Consider the following 19,066-nt stretch of genomic DNA (forward strand, 5'->3'; position numbering starts at 1 on the left):
ATTATCCATATTTCAGGCCAGTATGTCTTCAACATTTTTGTCAGTGAGTAAATTCAAAGTAATTAAATTCATATAATATTTTATGGTTTAAAAGTTTATTACATTTTACCATAACAATACCAGGATGTGAAGTTCCATGAAGGAATTTGTTTCCTGCCCTAACCCCAACACCTGAAACAGTGTTCTAGCACATAGTAACCATTCAATATCTGTTGAATGTATCAATACATTTTTTAAAACACTGTGGAAAAAATAAGTATAGGCTGCCTTTGTGGTAAGGTATGAAGACCCCATATTTAGTATAAAGAAATCTAAATTAGTGTCCCCTCTGCTACTAATTTGCTGTGTGATATCAGATATGCCACCTAACCTCTCTCTGTCTTTCTAATCTATGAAGTGAAGAAATTAGATTTGATGAGTGATGAATTACAGCCCATGTTTAAAAGTGCGTAAGTCACTGATTCATGATTAGTAGTATTCATCTGGGAAGCAGCCAACTGGAAATAAAGTTACAGTTTGTGGCCATGACACCCGTGTTTGCCAACTGGCACGTCAGGGCTTGGAACCAAGACTGGTCTCTGGCTACTAAAAATTTGGCTCTTAACAGTTAAACTAATTACAACTTCATTCTTTTAAGGCTTTTCTAAACTTTGGCATGGCAAGTTGATTTTTAAGAATAAAGAAAGCCAAGTCTGATGCAGAAGAGAAAGGTGTAATGATAAAAATGACTAGAATCAAATCCTGGCTCCAAAATTTTCTGAGAGGTTGGCCAAGTAATTTAATCTCTCTATGGCTCAGTTTTAGCATCTGTAAGTAAGGATAATGATAATATCTAAATGAAGTGATTTATTTCAAGTTCCTGGGACATGATAAGCTTTGACAGCCTTACAGCCAGGCAAATGTAAAGTAATTAGATGAGTGAAAAAAGTGTTCATGAAAATAAATCTGTGTATTTGGCTTGAGGCACTGAAAGGTGAAACTGTGTGAGCGCCTGGCTGAGGCGGTCTGCATTGTGGCACCTCCACCTCCCAGCATTAATAATTTAGGCCAATTCTTAACATCTTTACATCTAGGTCTTTTCAGCTGTAACGTCAGATAATAATAGCAATCAATGTGCATAGAACAATGCCTGGCATGTTGTAAGCCCTCAACAAATTGAGCTATTCTTATTATGTTCCGGTAATTTTTTCCAGGCAGGAAATTAAAAGAGATGTGGAAAGACTATAAGTCCACTGAATGAAGAAAAAACAATGGGAATTCAGCGGGCCCAATAGATAATAATCTAGTGCAGTGGTCAGGAAACCGCGGCTTGAGAGCCACATGAGGCTCTTTGGCCCCTTGAGTGTGGCTCTTCCACAAAATACCACGGCCTGGGAGAGTCTGTTTTGAAGAAGTGGTGTTAGAAGAAGTTGAAGTTTAAAAAATTTGGCTTTCAAAAGAAATTTCAATCATTGTACTGTTGATATTTGGCTCTGTTGACTAAAGAGTTTGCCAACCACTGGGCTAGTGGATTGTTGTGTTTTGTGTGCATTTTATTTTAACTATTTACAAACATATTAAACTTTGAGATTTCAGGGGAAACATGCATGATGTTGAGAGATCCCACTTAAGTCATTGACAATAAATATCCAATTTAATATAAAATTATACAATATCCAGTTTTAAAATCTTGGGTGATGGACCCTTCCCTTCTTATTTTCTTAATCCTCACCTGAGGATACATTTTTATTGATTTTTTTAGAGAAAGAGGGAGAGACATCAATGTGAGAAAAAAGCATCAGTTGGTTGCCTCCTGGATGCACCCTGGCCAGGATCAAACCTGCAACCTGGATGGATATGTGCCCTGACCAAAAAGCAAACCCATAACCTTTTGGTGTAGGGAACAGTCCTCCAAGGAACTGAGCCACCTGACCAGGCAGAACCTTCCTTTTAACTGAGAAACCTGCCCAAGGGAGAAGGTCTTTAGTCTTCTGCCACATGGATTGAAAGACACTGCTAAGCAATGCTCTAAAAGTTGTAAATAGATTAGTATTCTTTTGCTGTCACAGGTGTGACAGCACAATGAGTCCTTGCACACCTGCTGTTCCCCGGGAGCCCCAAAGCATCCGGTCTGTGGAGAAGTGAGTTTGTGTTTGGGGCAGTCCCTTACAATTCCAGCACAGAGAGTTCTTTAGCCAAACTGAAGCTGCAGAGTTGCCACGGATGGACTGAGATATAAAGGAGAGGATGGAAAATAAAGAGTACAGGTCAAATAAACAGAGGCAATTAAATGGAGGCTAAGTTCCCACCTAGCACTACATGTTTTAAGGTGCTTTGTTTTCAGCTGTAACGTCTTTTAAGGAGCCTTAAAGAGACATGAAATAAACACATATTGCATGATTTTGAAGCCGTTTTCAGTTGATTGGAATATTTTTTTGGTTATATCTGAGTGCACATTGCCTCATTTTAAAAAGATCATGTGCAGTTGTTCAGAAATAGGTATAGCCCATTCTTCCAACAGGTTTAGAGTAGAAGGGACTTAGCAGAAAGTCATGGAAAGTATCCTCCCTTAAAATTATTTGTTACACAGTTTGTTTAAACTTAGCAAGAAGCTAAAACCAGTTTGGCTCAGTGGATAGAGCGACAGTCTGTGGACTGAAAGGTCCCAGGTTCAATTCCGATCAAGGGCATGTACATTGGTTGTGGGCACATCCCTGGTGGGGTGTGCAGGAGGCAGCTGGTTGATGTTTCTCTCTCATCATCGATATTTCTAGCTCTCTATCCCTCTCCCTTACTCTCTGTTAAAAAAATCAACAAAATATATTTTTTAAAAATAAACTTAGCAAGTAAGTGCTTCTTTAAAATATAAACTGGAGGCCTAGTGCACGAAATTTATGCACAGGGCCAGTGGAGTGTCCCTCAGCCCAGCCTGCACCCTCTCCAATCTGGGACCCCTCAAGAGATGTCTAACTGCCCTTTTAGACCCGATTTTGTCGGGTCTAAAAGGGCAGTTGGACATCCTTCTCACAATCAAAGACTGCTGGCTTTCAGCTGCTCGCTTGCCTGCCTTCCTGGTTGCCCCTAACTGGTTCTGCTTGCCAGCCTGAACACCCCTAACCACTCCCATGCCAACCTGATTGATATCTAACTGCTCCCCAGCCAGCCTGTTTGCTCCCAACTTCCCTCCTCTGCTGGTCCAGTCACCCCTAACTGCCCTCCCCTGCAGGCCTGGTCATACCTAACTGCCTTCCCTGCAGACTTGATCACCTCCAACTGCCCTCCCTTGCAGGCCTGGTGTCTCCCAACTGCCCTCCCCTGCTGGCCATCTTGTGGTGGCCATCTTGTGTCTACCACATGGGGGCAGCCATATTGTGTGTTGGAGTGATGGTAAATCTGCTTATTACTCTTTTATTAGATAGGATAGAGGCCTGGTGTATGGTTGGGGGCCAGCTGGTTTTCCCTGAAGTGTGTCCCAAATCAGGGTGGGAGTTCCCTTGGGGCGTGGTGTGAAGGGCCTGTAGTGGTTTGCAGGCTGGCCATGCCCCCTGGCAACCCAAGGAGATGCCCTGGTATCTGGAATTTATTTACCTTCTACAATTGAAACTTCGTAGCCTGGAGCGGAGTCAAGCCTCCTGCTCACTCTGTGGCTGGCAGCCACTTCTTTTGGGGTTTGCGTATCTTCTCTAATATGATAGAAACTTTGTAGCCTTAAGCAGAGTCCTGGGCAGGCCAGGATGTGCAGAAAGCTTGGCTTCCTCCATTGCTGGGGGCAACCCTAGCCTCCCGCTCTTTCCAACTGTGGCTGCCACCATTTCTGTTTGGATCTGTTTACCTTCTATAATTGAAACTTTGTAGCCTTGAGTGGAGGCCTAGGCCCACAGGGCAGGTGGAAAGCTTGGCTTCCTCCATTGCCTGGGAAACACAAGCCTCCCTCCTGTTTTCTGTGGCTGTAGCCATCTTGGTTGGGTTTATTTGCATACTCACTCTGGTTGCCTGGTGGGCATGGCTTGTGGGTGTAGCAGAGTGGTGGCTAATTTGCATATTACTCTTTTATTAGGTAGGATATCTCTCAAAAGTGTAAGGTATCTCTTTTATTCACATATTAAGAGTAGATTGTTTTTATTGTCAATTTTTCTCTCTTTCCCAACTGAAGGTTTGACCTTGAAGGCAGTAGAGTGTGAAATGGAAGATTTAAATTAAATTAAAAACAGAGGGACTTCTGAGGTCAGTTGGTTCAATAAAGGAGCTTTGGTCAAATGTGCAAGAAGCTATTTGGGAAAGAAGAAGACATTAGAACATGTGAAGAGAACAGTCTAGATTAATTTAGTTTGCTGTTATATTAGGATTTTCAGTCCATTTCCAATATCCTACACTCAATGCTTAAACTATACATTAATGCTTGAAGCACTTGCTAGAGTGTGTGCCGGTTCATTGCAACAGGGTAAATGTTAATGTCACATAACTAGCAAGGCCCAGGGCATAATGAAAATACAGGTCACTTGTTCCAAAGGCAGGGCAGAAGGTTTGTTAAATGTTCGAAAATACAAGACTGTTTCTTTCTTCTGCCATTTCTCTCTCAACTTATCATAATGTTTACATGTAATATAGTTCTAAGCATAGAAAAACAAAAGTTAAAATTGTTAGCATGAGTTCTACTATTCTACTATTCATCTTTATATTGTAAACTAAAGAATATTTTTAAGTTATTTGCAAAATCACCAAAATTACAATTTATATTTAATAGAATATATATATATATATATATATATACCATTATTACCAGAACAGTGGAAACACTACATAAAACTTTACTGTTTTATTTCACTTCTTGATATGTGTACATTCTACCAACCCTCTCTCTCATTGACTCACTGATGAGTAGGGAAGAGTTGAACAAAAGGAACTGTGGAATGCACTTTCTTTCTCTTTGCCATAGTTTTCAGCAAAACTGGGCTAATACAAGTGAAAAAAACACACAAAGAAATAAAGATGTAAGTGTAGAAACAGAAGAAAAAAAAAGTCCTTCTTCCCTCCTAGGTTCTTTGCCTGATCTAGTAATTAATATGGCATAGCATAAGTTAACAGAAAAAAAAAATTAATTTCTTAGGTATTGGAGCCCCATAAAAAAACAAAAAAACAAAAAACACACAAAAAAATAGACTTGAAAAAGTGACCAATTTACACCTTTTGGACAAGGAAACAATAAATTTGTGGCAAACTAACAAGACAAAGATGTTTGGTGAAGAAGTAACAAGGTTTTCTTATATAGCCTCATGTCCCTAAATTTTCTATCTCTGATGATGAGGATGGTTTACACTGGTACACGGAGAGTATCTTTCCCAGAGGAAATTAATCTTATGCTTTCAGAGAAACAATGGAGAGGGTCAGAGTGTTCTTACACAAGCTGTTTCTCAAGTGCTTTTAATTCAAAATAATCAATATACCAAAGAGGTGTATTTTGGGGTGGCATATTCAGCTCCCCTTTATAGGGCCCCTTGGTCATCTGTGCTTCTTAGCACCATTCCCTTCTTGTGAAGTTCACAGCAAATTCTGGTGGGACGGACAACATGGCCCCTGGGGACTGTCAGCTTCCCCACTTACTTAGTCATGGACATAAATACTTGGCCTCATTCTCATATTGAATCTCACTGAGGCCCCAGAAACCCTGGGTCCACCAGAATTCTCCATCGTGCACACACTTACATGCAGATGAGGTAGCAAGGGTGGCTGCGGACATGCATGATGTGCAGATACCTGCTGCTCACCCACATGCTCCACTGTGCTGTTGTACTCAATCCACAAAACACTGTTTAAAGATAAACACTAAAGCACAGGGCCATTCTCAGCAGGAGGCTTTGTGCAGCGGCCCAGGTTGCACGCCTGTGCATCCAGCTTTGCCTTGAGGTTTCTTATACACAAGCAAGGGATCAATTAGCTAAGTGGTTTGCAAAGGAAGTGGAAAGGGGCTAGTCTTTTCTTTTCTTTTTCTTTTTTTTGTGATCTGACACTGTCTCAGACATATGGAAAATCACAGAATAAATGAAGACCTCTGAAATTCATTCTCCAAGATCTGCAGGCATGAAAAGACCAGGAAGCAGATAATTTAACTTTGCCTTCAAACAATCATTACCTTATGGGCTTTAAAATTTGAATAAAAATTATAAGATAAAACATTATATTTTAAATAATGCTGCTTACTCAGTAGAAGAGGTAATTGGAAAATGAGAGAGATTGATACGGAAGATAGCTATATTACAAGTTAGAAGGCCTAGGTTAGCTCTGGCTTTGCTATTGGCTACTTGTGGCCTCAGACAAGCAATTTTATCACTCTAGTCCTCGTTAACCTAGCTCTAAAACAGGTTGCAAACTTAGATGGCTTCTAGTTTAAAATTTGTTTAATCAAAGAGGCTTTTTATAAATCAAGAGACCCATTTTAAAGATATAATTGTAAACTGTGAGGAATTATTTCCAGAATGTCCAGAGCTCCTGAAATGTGGTTCCTCCACTATATACTCAGCCCTATGGTTTGCACAATCATTTTGCCCATTTTCTGCATCGTCTTTACCCGAAACTACTATTAATTACTGCTAAAAATCCAGAGAGATTTGAGAAAAGTTGAATGACATTTTAGATCTATGAAATTCAGTTCTTTTGATTTTTTTTTTTTTAGGTCCTTTAGCTCCATGGTTGGCAAACTGTGGCTCATGAGCCACATGTGGCTCTTTGGCCCCTTGAGTGTGGCTCTTCCACAAAATACCATGGCCTGGCCAAGTCTATTTTGAAGAAGTGGCATTAAAAGAAGTTTAAGTTTAAAAATGTGGCTCTCAAAAGAAATTTCAATCATTGTACTGTTGATATTTGGCTCTGTTGACTAATGAGTTTGCCGACCACTACAGTTTAGCTTGTATGCAAATCATAATTTACCTTCATATTTTTATCAGGGGATTATTTTCTACATTTTAAAAGAACAAGATAAAAATCATTTTTAAAAAAAAAACTACCAAAATGGAAAGTATGATTTATATTATGTCTGGCAGAAATTTTATTTCTTTTCCACAGAAAGGTAGACTGAATGTTAAAATATAGTCAATAGAGAAATAAAATTTGAAGCAGGAAACAGAAGGAAATGAATATATGTTGAGCTCCTATTTTGTACCAAGTACTGTATTTACATTTTTTATTTTGTTTAACCCCTACATAATCATCTCTGATAGGAGAAAATAATATTACCAGTCACCTATGCTAAGCCAGAAAGTCTTCCAGAAGCTTTTTTGCAAACTCCAGCTCAGACTTCTCTCCCACATCCCAGTTCAGTATAATTCATCCACCTGCAGGACAAGCCCACTTGGCAACATCATCTCAAAATCAATATTGCCAAACTAAGCTCATCCTCTCTCCCCTCAAGCCTCCTTCAGCCACAGACTTTTTCATCTCAAGGGATGGAGATGTACTCTATCTACTGCTTAGGCTAGCAACCTTGGAGTCATCTTGCCTCCCTCTCTTTTAACCCTCTCCACCCAATCCATCCGGAGATCCTTTTGACTCTTGCTTCAGAATAAGGCCAGCATTTTCTCTCTCCAAGATGATGATCTTTCCACTTGTCTCTTTCCTGGGTTCTTAGGTCTGTTCCCAATCAGCAGCCAGGATCAGCCTATTGAAATATAAACCATGGGAATTCTGAACACATACTCCTGTAGTGATCTCCATCTTACTCTTAAAATCTAAAAGCCTTGAGAGACCCTTGATCTATCCCTCCCTCCACCTCTCTACAGCACCCTCTACTATCCTGCCATTTCTTCTAATTTCCCCCCTTCCTCTCTTTATTCTATCCTTATTGGCTTCTTTGCAATTCCCAGAACAACTGAATACACTCCCAAATTAAGGCCTTAACCTTGGTGATTTCCTCTGCCTGGAAACCCCATCTCTTGCACATTACTGATTCGCTCACATCTTTTAAGTTTTTGGTCATGTTTCCCTTTCATAGTGAGGTTCCCTTAATACCCCATATCCTCCAATCCATGAACTTCTGCTCCCTCTTAACTTTTTCTATCTTTCTTATAAGTGAGCATGTTTTACCTTCTAAAATAATCTATACTTTATTCTATCACCCTGTTTATTATTTCTTTTCTGTCTACTCATCTTCACCAACATAAAATGTTCATTGATTATTCCAAGTACCTAGCATTGTCTTGACATGTAAGAGTTACTCAGTAAATCTTTGTGGATGGTGGAATGAATGAATGTGTAAATGAATGAGTGAATGAATAAATGCGTTTATTTATTCCTCATCATAGCTTGACCCAGGTTGGTTTCATTGCCTCCCTTTACAGATAAGGAAATTGAAAGTCAAAAACGATAGCTAGTTAACTTTCACAAGTCAGAAGCCTCATCAGAGACAGAGCTGAGATTTAATGACTTCTGTAATCTGGACCTTTTTCCATTTCTCTCACTGTGGAATGCACTCTACGGAATATAGGAATTCCATAAAATGCAGTGCACTTATCCTTTCTATTCCCCTCTCTCCCTACTCTCAGCCAATGTTTTTTAAATGAACCTCTTAAAATACTCTGGTTTATAGACTAACTCATATGAAATGAATGCTATGAGGTGTATTAGTAGGAGCTGTGGCTGAAGAGTAATAGAAACAAAATAGCTTGAGTTAGCTTAAGCCAAAATAGTAACATAAAAATAAATAATTTTTAAAATCTGCCATAAGGATATGAGCTCATAGAAGCCAAAAGAAAAATAAAGGAGAGCAGGAATCAGATGAGTTTAGAGAGTTCTAGCTCCATCTTCCACGTGTCTCTTTCACTCTCCTTTCTCCCTCTGCCTTGGAGGAGCAAGATGACCAAGCTCCAACCATAACTCTCTGGCCGGAATGAGACTACGATCTCCTAGTTTCAAATTTTAAGCCCACTGTGGGTGAAGTACCTCTCCTGGTCCAATCAACAGTTATCAGGGACATCTCTGAAGGTCGGGACATGCTGAGTGCTGGGTGGAGTCTAGAAAAAGGGGCTGAGCAGACACCCCAAAAGTAGCAGCTGTAGAAGAACCTCATGGAATAGTGGAAAGCACACTTTTAAATCAAACAGCTTAAGTTCAAACTTCCAGGCTTTGTTTTTCTTATTCTTTTTTAGGGTTAGGGACTAAATATTAGTTCTTGGTTATAGGAAATAGCAGGAAGAAAAAAATAAAAGAAGGACTCTTGGGGTAAGGGAAAGGAAAACAATACCAGGAAATAATGATTTTAACATTCTAATCTCAATTCTGTCACCCAGGGGCAAGTACCTTGGGCAAGTCAATTCCCTGGTCTGAGTGACCATACTGGTTTTGAGATGATAGTGCCACTTTCCTCATCTTTATAATGAGGAGCCTTGGCAAGAATCAGTTAGTTTCCCAACCTATTGATCAGGAGAAGGAACTGGGGAGTGTTTTCAAAATGCAGATTGCCCTGACTCTATCCATAAATACTCTCATTTAATACCTGTTGTGTGAAATTCTATAATTTTTATTTTTGGCAGCCTTCCAGGCAGTTATGATTATCAACTGTTTTGGGAACCACTAGCTAGATGACATTTAAGCTACCACCCAGTATTTAAGGTGCTTCTTTATATTAAGTAATTTAGAGAATACTGTAATTGTAATAAAATTGATTTTTTTTTATTTTGGTAAGCATTACCTGAAGACATGATTTCCATTGATTTTTAGAGAGAATGAAAGGGAGAGAAGGGGGAGAGAGAGAGACATCTATGTGAGAGACATATCCATTGGCTGCCTCCTACATACATCCCTACTGGATCTGGGGATCAAATCTGCAATCTAGATCAAAACCAGTTTGGCTCAGTGGATAGAGTGTCAGCCTGAGGATTGAAAGGTCCCAAGTTCGATTCCAGTCAAGGTCATGTACCTTGGTTGTGGGCACATCCCCAGTAGGGGATGTGCAAGAGGCTGCTGATCAATGATTCTCTCTCATCGATGTTTCTAACTATCCCTCTCTCTTCCTCTCTGTAAAAAAAAAAATCAATAAAATATATATTTTTTAAAAATATGCAACCTAGGCACATGCCCTTGACTTGGAGTTGAACCCAATACCCTTCTGTGATAGGACTGACACTCTATTCACTAAGCCACATTGGCCAGGACTAAAATTGATTTCTTATTGTATATCTGGGTTCTGGGATTCTTTTCCAGAACTTGCATATTCTTTCCATTTTGTTTATATGGTCAATAAAGAACAATGTCTAGCACAAAATATATTCTCGGTAAATACTTATAAAGAAATAAATGTCAGTTCTGTATGTTTAACAATAATCAATTTTCCATTATCTTCTTAAGTTATCAATTCTCCATATTTATAAGGGGAAAATTCTTTTCAGAGTTTGTCTGGTTTAGTGGTATAATGAGAATATTTAATAATTATATTTAAATCATGAAAATCATACTTATACTTGATAGCCTTTGATAATGCAATCTCATTTTTATCCTTTGTAACCTGAGTAAATGAGACATATGTGAAAATATAATATTTCCAGCATGTTTTAAGTGTTATGAAAGTACATACTATTGTTATTATTGTCCTTGCAATTTATCACCCACAGCATTATAATTCTTAACCTGTCAACTGTGCCAGTCTCAAATATTGCTCAAACAAGTTCTGTAGAGAATTGTATAAGCCCTCAACTTTTCAAATGTTTGGTATTCTTTTTAGTTTGAGTTTCTAAAGGGATTGCACTTCAAGGCAGAGATTCTGTATGAGTTTCTAAAGGGATTGAACTTCAAGGCAGAGATTCTGGGATGTCCTTCTGCCTTTGTTATTAGCGCAGTAAGATTGAGCTAGCCCCTTCACCTGATCTGGCCTCTAATTCCTCTTCTGTAAGAGAATTTCTACATTCATTTAGGCACTTACATTCTTTTTTTTTTTAAGACATATTTTGTATAGATTTCAGAGAAGAAGGAAGAAGGAGAGATAGGCACATCAATGATGAGAGAGAATCATTGATTGGCTGCCTCCTGCACACCCGCTAATAGGGATCGAGCCCATAACCCTGGCTTGTGCCCTTTACTGGACCCTTCGGTCCGCAGGCCAATACTCTATCCACTGAGTCAAACCAGCCAGGACCAAGCACTGCCATTCTTATAAATAACTTCAAAGGTTAAAGAAAATTATTCACACCATTCAGGATTCGCAATTCTGAATATCATTACATCTCCACTTAATACTTAAGTTTACTATTTTCTTATTCTTTTCTGATAATATTTTAATATGCTAGGTAGGGCCACAAAAGTATATTATTAATACTTAAATGAAAAAAGGAGGCAGAACTCTGTTAATTCTGTCCCTTTCAACACCAGCTCATTTTTGTGGGTAACAACGTCTCTTCTTTGTAATCTTTTCGAAAGGATAGTCACAGTTCATATAAAACAAGTTATGTGAGGATATGTACCTCTGTGTTCGCTTGGGCCCGAGCAGAAGTCCCATTTTAGCACTTTCTTGAGAAGGCATCATTAATCATGAGGGGAATGGTGTGGCAGAGACAATAACAAGCACCTAGTGGTACACTTGGGAAGATTAGGCCATGTCTGTTGCCTTCCTGTGATGTCAGATGAACTACTCTGAAAAGAAACAATCTTTTTTACCTCCCTTGTTAGTCACAGCAGCTGTGTTGAGTGTTGCTACAACAATGCACAGGAAGTAAATACAGTCGTGTGTGTAATATGTCTTATAAAATCAGTGATTGATGCTTGCATTTTATTGCTTTTTAAAGAAGATATAATCGCAAATACCCTGTTTCCCCGAAAATAGGACAGTGTCTTATATTAATTTTTGCTCCCAAAGATGCGCTAGGTCTTATTTTTAGGGGATGTATTATTTTTCCATGAAGAAGAATACGGTACACATTTATTGTTAAATGAAAATAAAGGAAATTTGTTACCTGTATACGGTACGGTAGTATGGTAGTTGTCAACACAAACCAGACAAACTGTGAATCCTACAGCAGTGTTTCCCAACCATCTCTCATGATGAGAATCACCTGGTGGAGTTGTTAAAACACAGATTCCTGAATCCCAACTAAGAAGTGCTAAACTAGAATTTTTGAGAACATATAGGTAAAATTGCATACCTAACTTAGTGCTCTGTATATAAAATCTGTCTTAGAGCACTAGTTAAGTATACAATTTTACCTATATGTTCTCAAAAATTCTAGTTTAGCACTTCTTAGTTGGGATTCAGGAATCTGTGTTTTAACAACTCCACCAGGTGATTCTCATCATGAGAGAAGGTTGGGAAACACTGTCCTACAGTATGTTAACAACAAAAAAAAAAAACATTGAAACCTGTAAAGAATTTTTTCATGAGTTTATTTGAGCCAAAACTGTCGACAATTGCTGAGAAGCAAACCTCAACGGACTGAGATAATGCTCCGAAGAATGGCGGGTTACATTTCTCTATTTATACACAGAAATCAAAGGAGGGACATAGGTGGGTTACATGAAATTCATTGGTGATGGAGTAAGGAGGCGGGAGAAAACAAAGCAGTGGGAAACTCCTGGGATTGGATAAAAAGTAAAATGATGGATGTGTACTCTGGTGAGTACAGGAACAATTAACATGATAACGAAGGAATTTGAGGCATCTGTCCTGACGCCCACCACATCTGGTTGTTCCCCAGGGGCTCCGGAAAAAGGGAAGCTACAAGTTACCCAGACATCTCACAGATATGTTATTTTAGAGGCAAAAAGGCAAATGGGCTCAGTAAACAGATCAAAGTTGATCTTTGTCTGGGAAAATATCTGGGACATGACTACCTACTATAATCTGTTAGATATTTAATTTTCAAACCATCTTTTGTGGTTATCTTAGGTCTCTGGGTTTGCAAGACTGCCACGCAGGCCTTCCCTGAGCTTGTCAGGTTAGCATGTGGCTTTTTTCTTTCACAAGTATCAAGAATTTACTCATTTATTCAATGACAATCATGTCATCATCTTCTGAAACATCATCAGAACAATCCAATTCCTGAATTTCCTGGTGAATTTCTTGTGACTCCATTTTTTTGAGAATCAGTGGACCAAATCTCTCATGTTTAGCCTAGGGAGGCCTTACTTTCGGGGGGATGCCTTATATTTCACTCAGAAAGAAACTTGTAAGTAGGTCTTATTTTTGGAGGATGTCTTATTTTCGGGAAAACACTGTAGTAGAAAAATAGGTTGTAGAATATCAAAGCTACTTATTTCAGTGATATTTTTATAGTTGATTTGATTTTCTGAAAAGCATAGAAGTACAAAGTTTTTTCTTCATGCAAGACCATGGCCATGTAACTTTTCTAGGAACCGGCTCCTCACCTCATTGAGTTGGAGCCTGCCAGAGGAGTTCTTATGAGATCTTCTTATGAGTCTCTTTTTGCTTCAGGCTAGTTATTGCATCTAATTTTTGCATTTTGTTGTTTCAGAACAGTTGCACATCACATGCCCCGAGTGATAAGGGACTAAAACTGCCAAGTTCATATCTGTCCTGTCTTAGAAGCGAGAAAAATGGAGAATTGATATTCAAAGGTAAGCTGTCTTTTTTTCTTTCTTTCTTTATATATCATATCCTTACAGCTTTCTTTTCAACCATCCAAGAAGCAATTGCTTTTTATTTTGAGGGCATGGTATATTTGAATATAAATTTTTATGGATTGTAATTCCAGACACATTAACAGGCAACTGAACTTAAAGACTGTGATTTTTAACTTCCTGGTTGTCTGTACGGATTCTGAATGAGATGTGTTTTACATGTTTCACCTTCATTCTTAATTGTTATTCTGGAGTGGCAAATCGGGCAAATGCCATTTGCATGACTGTGGACCAAACTGTTGTACTTTAGGTTAAGCATGGAATTGTGAAAACAGGTGGCAATCGTATCAGCTTTTATTTTTTCTTAGAGTGTTGTACAAATGTTAATTTATCAGCCTAGACATGCTCAGTGTGATCTACATATGCTAAGAAGGGCAGGGGAAACACTCCCTTTATTTCATTAGCTTTGGAAAAGATTAAAAGAAGGGTCTTAATGAAGTATGACTCAGGAATACTATGCGTGTGGAGTCAGCTACAGGAGATTGATATTGCTGAGTACTTCCGTAAACTAGCATCTTTGTTTAGGGGCTTGTATGAGAGAATTACATGGATAGTTCTCCCATGGATCAAGAATTAGAGAGCAGAGGGTGAATCAGGAAGGAAAGAAGAAAATAAGGGTGGGTGCACTAGTCCTCCACTGTGGACCAGGGGAACTTGATTATTCTGGGACCCCTAAGATGATAGAGATATCTTCCAGAAATTCTGCCTGAAGGGTTTGCAGCAAGTTTATCCACTGACCTTTCCCCTTGTTGTCAATTGCTCCCAGGGGCATTGACAGCACCTTCTTCTGGGCTATGCTGGTACCACATGAGGTAGAAAGCAGAAAGAGTTGTCACTGGAGGCAGACCCTGAAAAGTCCAGAGAACCGAGTGGCACAGAGGGATATGTCTGTGAATGTGGCTGAGGTCAGAGGTGAGCCAAGGCGGGGTGACCCAGGGAGCCAGAGGCATCTATCATAGTTCCTTCTACTTCTTTTCAAAGCATATAATAAATCACTATTCTTCCTCCTCAATGAACTATCTCCAGGAAGAAAATGTTTTGTGTTTTAAAGTTGTTAATAGTGACTTCCTAATTTCACAGAACCAGAGTGAGCTCTGTTTCAAAACTAACTTATTCATTGATTAATTTCCCATTTCAGAATGAGAAGTATATAATGGTCCACTTGTGCATTTGAGAAATTAAATTATAAGATTTGAATATGACCAAAACATTGGAATTACAGATAATGTAATAACAATATACCTGTACTTATTATTTACTGTATATTGTTTTATATATAAAAGGTACTCGTGGACACAAAAATATCTAATTATTATCTTTCCTATCTGGAAACAACCAGTTAGCAATGTCATTATTTGTGTGAAATGAGTGACTTAAATTTGCATGTCAGAACATAATGTGGCAGCGATGGTCAGCCAGCAAAATGGATTTAACACAGTAAAGTGATTAAGGGTTTGTTTGTTATTGTGATGTAAGGATTATAATAAGGATTGACATAAGATTAAAATAAAGTCAGGTAAAGCCTTACATTGTGTTGTGACCTTGGAAGATAATCTGTTTAGAGGAGGGATGTAATTGGTGAACTCTGTAAGGAGCATCTATTAAAACAAACCAGTAACAAACATTTAAAATTAAAGAATATACAGTAGCATGCAAATTTCTCATGAAGAAATGAAAGTGGAGGGGTGGGGAGGGAAAAGGGCAGTAGAAAAAGGCGGGAAAGGGAAACCAGGGTAGTGGCAGATGACAAGACAGAAATGCCAAAGAGGAGACAGAAGCAAACCTTGGGGTGAAGAGAATGGCTGACAGTAGAGAGTATGTCTTAGAACAAATCACATCCCGAGCACAGAATGCAAACTCAGTGCACAGTCCCAGTCACTTTCCTGAGTTATCAAACCAAGAATAAATGACTATTGCCTTCTTACCCGAACGAGGCGATCGCCTGTATGGTCTCATTCAGCTCGGAAGACTTGCTAAATAAAAGTTTGGTCATGTCTGCTTTTTGCTCAGTAAATATTCTCTGATTTATCAATTCGCCATTGTCCAAACTTCTTAACAAATAGTTAAAAACTGCCACCCTGTTTTCCTGACTTATTTCTAATGACTTCACTTACTAGTGGTCTGGACCACTGTCTTGTTCCAAGTGATTTCAATGTACTTTGGTCCTAAAACATGGATTGGCCTGGGATGAGGTTTGGGCATTTGCATTTCTAAGAAGTTCCTGAGTAATGCTGTCCTGCTGGTGCAGAGAACCTACTTTGGGAACCACTGAGTAAAACAAACGATCCATGCCCTAACCGATTTGGCTCAATGGTTAGAGCTTCAGCCTGCAGACTTGAAGGGTCCCAGGTTCTATTCTGGTCAAGGGCATGTATCTTGGTTGCTGGCTCATCCCCAGCAGGGGTTGTCCAGGAGGCAGTTGATGGATGTTTCTCTCTCATTGATGTTTCTAACTCTTTATCCCTCTCCCTTCCTCTCTGTAAAAATCAATAGAATATATTTAAAAAACAAAACAAAACAAATGATCCAGGTTGGCGTCACATGTTCTACATTTTGCAGTTGCAGTCAAGACTTCTGGCAATAGGAGGGCTTGCTTGCCAACTTCCCCGTGTGGGAGGTGTGTCTTCTGTTCAGATACTGGCTTAATATCACAAAATTTTCAATAGTCTTTTGATACATTTTATGCCCTGCTGTGTTATATACTTTAGGTTTATAAATATGTGTTGGATGGTTGGAAGGTGGGGGAAGGGTGTGCAGGGAAGAGAGGAGGGAGAACAGGAACAGATGGACAGGTTTGGAAACCAAGGGTTGGTTTCAGTGAGAAACGTAACTTCTTACAAAGAAACTGCTCTGGCATATGTCATTAGGGAAAAACTAATTCCCTTTGCATGTTAACCTCCCTATTGTATAAGACCATACGTACTCAATATAGAAGACATTTTATTAGGTGGAATAGCTCTGTGCTTCAGAGCCTGAATGTCTGGTTATCAATAGCATTGTGCTCTCTAATAAGCAGAGTCGTTCATAAAGGAAGTTCTGCTTTTTTATTGAGTCCAACGAGGGAAATGTCATTTATATCAAGACAAATTGTACGTTTTACTTTATAAAAGAGGCACTGGGTATGTGAAAGCAGAAAATCACATCTATTTAATAAATTCCTTTTCAAATGTCTCTTCCTTGAGTTTAAATTTTGCAGCTGCAGCAAAATTTGAGTGTTTGTTCACATTTAGGACAATTGAGCTTTCTGTTTTTTTGCTTTCTTGCATTCAAATGTGTTCACGTATCAACATTGCACATTTTCTCTCTGCATCTTTTTATCTGCATACATCATCCGGTGATTGGCTTGATAAATTTATCTCATTTTTCGTGCTAAAATAACTGTTCCTGCTGTCTGTTTTCTGCCTACTCTTTGATTTATTCCAGAAAGTGGGCTCCATGCCTACTTTTTAGAGCTGTGTGAAATCTGTTCTGTGTGTTTCTAAACCAAGTCCCCACATTTTTCCCCCCCTGTGATTTGCTCTGTTGTAGCATCAGCTTCAAAATGAACTCTGGAAAAAGCTTATTGCAGCCATGTATTAACATAAATAGTAAAATATATGACAGCATGAATCTTAAACATTTATTTTTAAAAATTATTTTGTAACTTATTTTAAGAGTAGGACATTAAATTTTTCATGTCATGTTATGGCATTCCTGTTAAGCTTAAATGAAAAATCTCGCTTCCAACATTGTTATTACTTTCTTATATGACCTTGGCTGATTCCTTAGGCCTCAGTTACCTCCATTATGAAAAGAAGGATTTAGGATAAATGTCCCCCGGGGATTCATTCTACTGCCTTATCTTGCAATCTCAGGATGCATATCATAAAGTGCTACATAAAATTATGCACAAGAGTATGTGTGTGTCAATCGACGAATGCCACATATTTGACAATAAAGTTGAAAGAACACGGTTGTGAATACAGAAAGATCTGAGTTCAACACTTAACTTTCACCTATTAACAGCATGCACTTGGAGAATTTACTGAACTGCTCTATGTTGGCTGAATTATTTCGTTCTTGCTATATTCTCATCACGTGCTAGAAATTTTCACATAAAGTGTGTGTGTGTGTGTGTGTGTGTGTGTGTGTGTGGCTAATATGCAAAGTGTCCCTACAGGAGTTCAACCAGGAGACCAGGAGTTAGATCACTTGCTATGACATGTGCTGACCACCAGAGGGCGGTGCAGAATGATTGAAGGCCCTAGCTGGCAGCCAGGGAAGGGAGGGCTGGCTGGCAACTGGAAGGCCCTGATTGGCCCTGATCACCAGCCAGGCCTAGGGACCCTACCTGTACAAGAATTTCATGCACTAGTTTTTATATAAAAGCTAAGGTTAGAAAAAAGATGATACCATTTTAATTAGTGTCAGAATTCTTTACCATTCTCATGTAATCTGGGAATTATAAATCAAAGAAGGTACACATTTGACAATGATAGTGATATACAATGCATATCTCTCTGGTACTTCAAATATTTGAGGACTTTTTGGTTATTGGTATTTATTTATGATTAAAAATATGATAGCAGACATGATTTAAATACTTAGGTATATGCCATTGTAGGAGAGATATCCTAATACTACGTAAATTGACCATCACTCCAACACACAAGATAGCTGCCCTCATGTGGATACAAGATGGCTGCCACAAGATGGCCAGCAGGGGAGGGTAGTTGGGAGGGACCAGGCCTGCAAGGGAGGGCAGTTGGGGGTGATCAAGCCTGCACAGGAAGGTAGTTAGGGGTGACCAGGCTGGCAGAGGAGGGAAGTTGGGATGTACCAGGCCTACCAAAGAGGGAAGTTGGGGGTGACTGGGGCTGCAGGAAAGGGCAGTTTGGGGGGACCTAGGCCTTTAGGGGAGAGCAGTTGGGGGGGCGAGGGGGAATTAGGCCTGCAAGTGAGGTCAGTTGGATGCAATCAAGCCTGCAGGGAAGGGCAGTTTGGGGGAGCCAGGCCTGCAGGGGAGAGCAGTTGAGGGGGGACCAGACCAGCAGGGGAGAGCAGTTAGGGGCTATGAGGCTGGCAGGGGAGTAATTAGATATCAATCAGGCTGGCAGAGGAGTGGTTAGGGGGTGATCAGGCTGGCAGGCAGAAGCGGTTAGGGCAATCAGGAAGGCTGGCAGGGGAGCAGTTGGGAGCCAGCAGTCCTGGATTGTGAGAGGGATGTCCGACTGCCTGTTTAGGCCCGATCCCAATAGGATCGGGCCTAAACAGGCAGTCGGACATCCCTTGAGGGGTCCCAGATTGGAGAGGGTGCAAGCTGGGCTGAGGGACACACACACTCCTGCATGATGTTTGTGCACCAATCCTCTAGTAATTTTATATTTACCCTTAGGGTCTTTGGCTGCTGATATAAGACAGATTAACATGAGAAAAGCACACGAATTTGGGTGTGTTTCTATTTCCACATGTTTGTTGTTGTGTTTTTTTTATT

General features: G+C 39.5%; 1 protein-coding gene across 5 annotated transcripts in view; it reads left to right on the forward strand.

The window, feature by feature from the left end:
- DLGAP1 (DLG associated protein 1) overlaps positions 1 to 19,066 on the forward strand; it is a 572,027-nt gene that overhangs the window by 180,642 nt on the left and 372,319 nt on the right. For 4 of the 5 annotated variants that reach the window (XM_036418494.2, XM_045574247.1, XM_036418496.2 and 1 more), the window contains exon 3: positions 13,428 to 13,530. The gene's annotated coding sequence lies outside the window, so the exon portion shown is untranslated. The remainder of the gene's footprint in view (positions 1 to 13,427; positions 13,531 to 19,066) is intronic. The other variant, XM_036418491.2, reaches the window with a different exon arrangement.

The sequence above is a fragment of the Pipistrellus kuhlii genome, unplaced genomic scaffold (assembly GCF_014108245.1).
Source record: "Pipistrellus kuhlii isolate mPipKuh1 unplaced genomic scaffold, mPipKuh1.p scaffold_m20_p_6, whole genome shotgun sequence".
NCBI lineage: Eukaryota > Metazoa > Chordata > Mammalia > Chiroptera > Vespertilionidae > Pipistrellus > Pipistrellus kuhlii.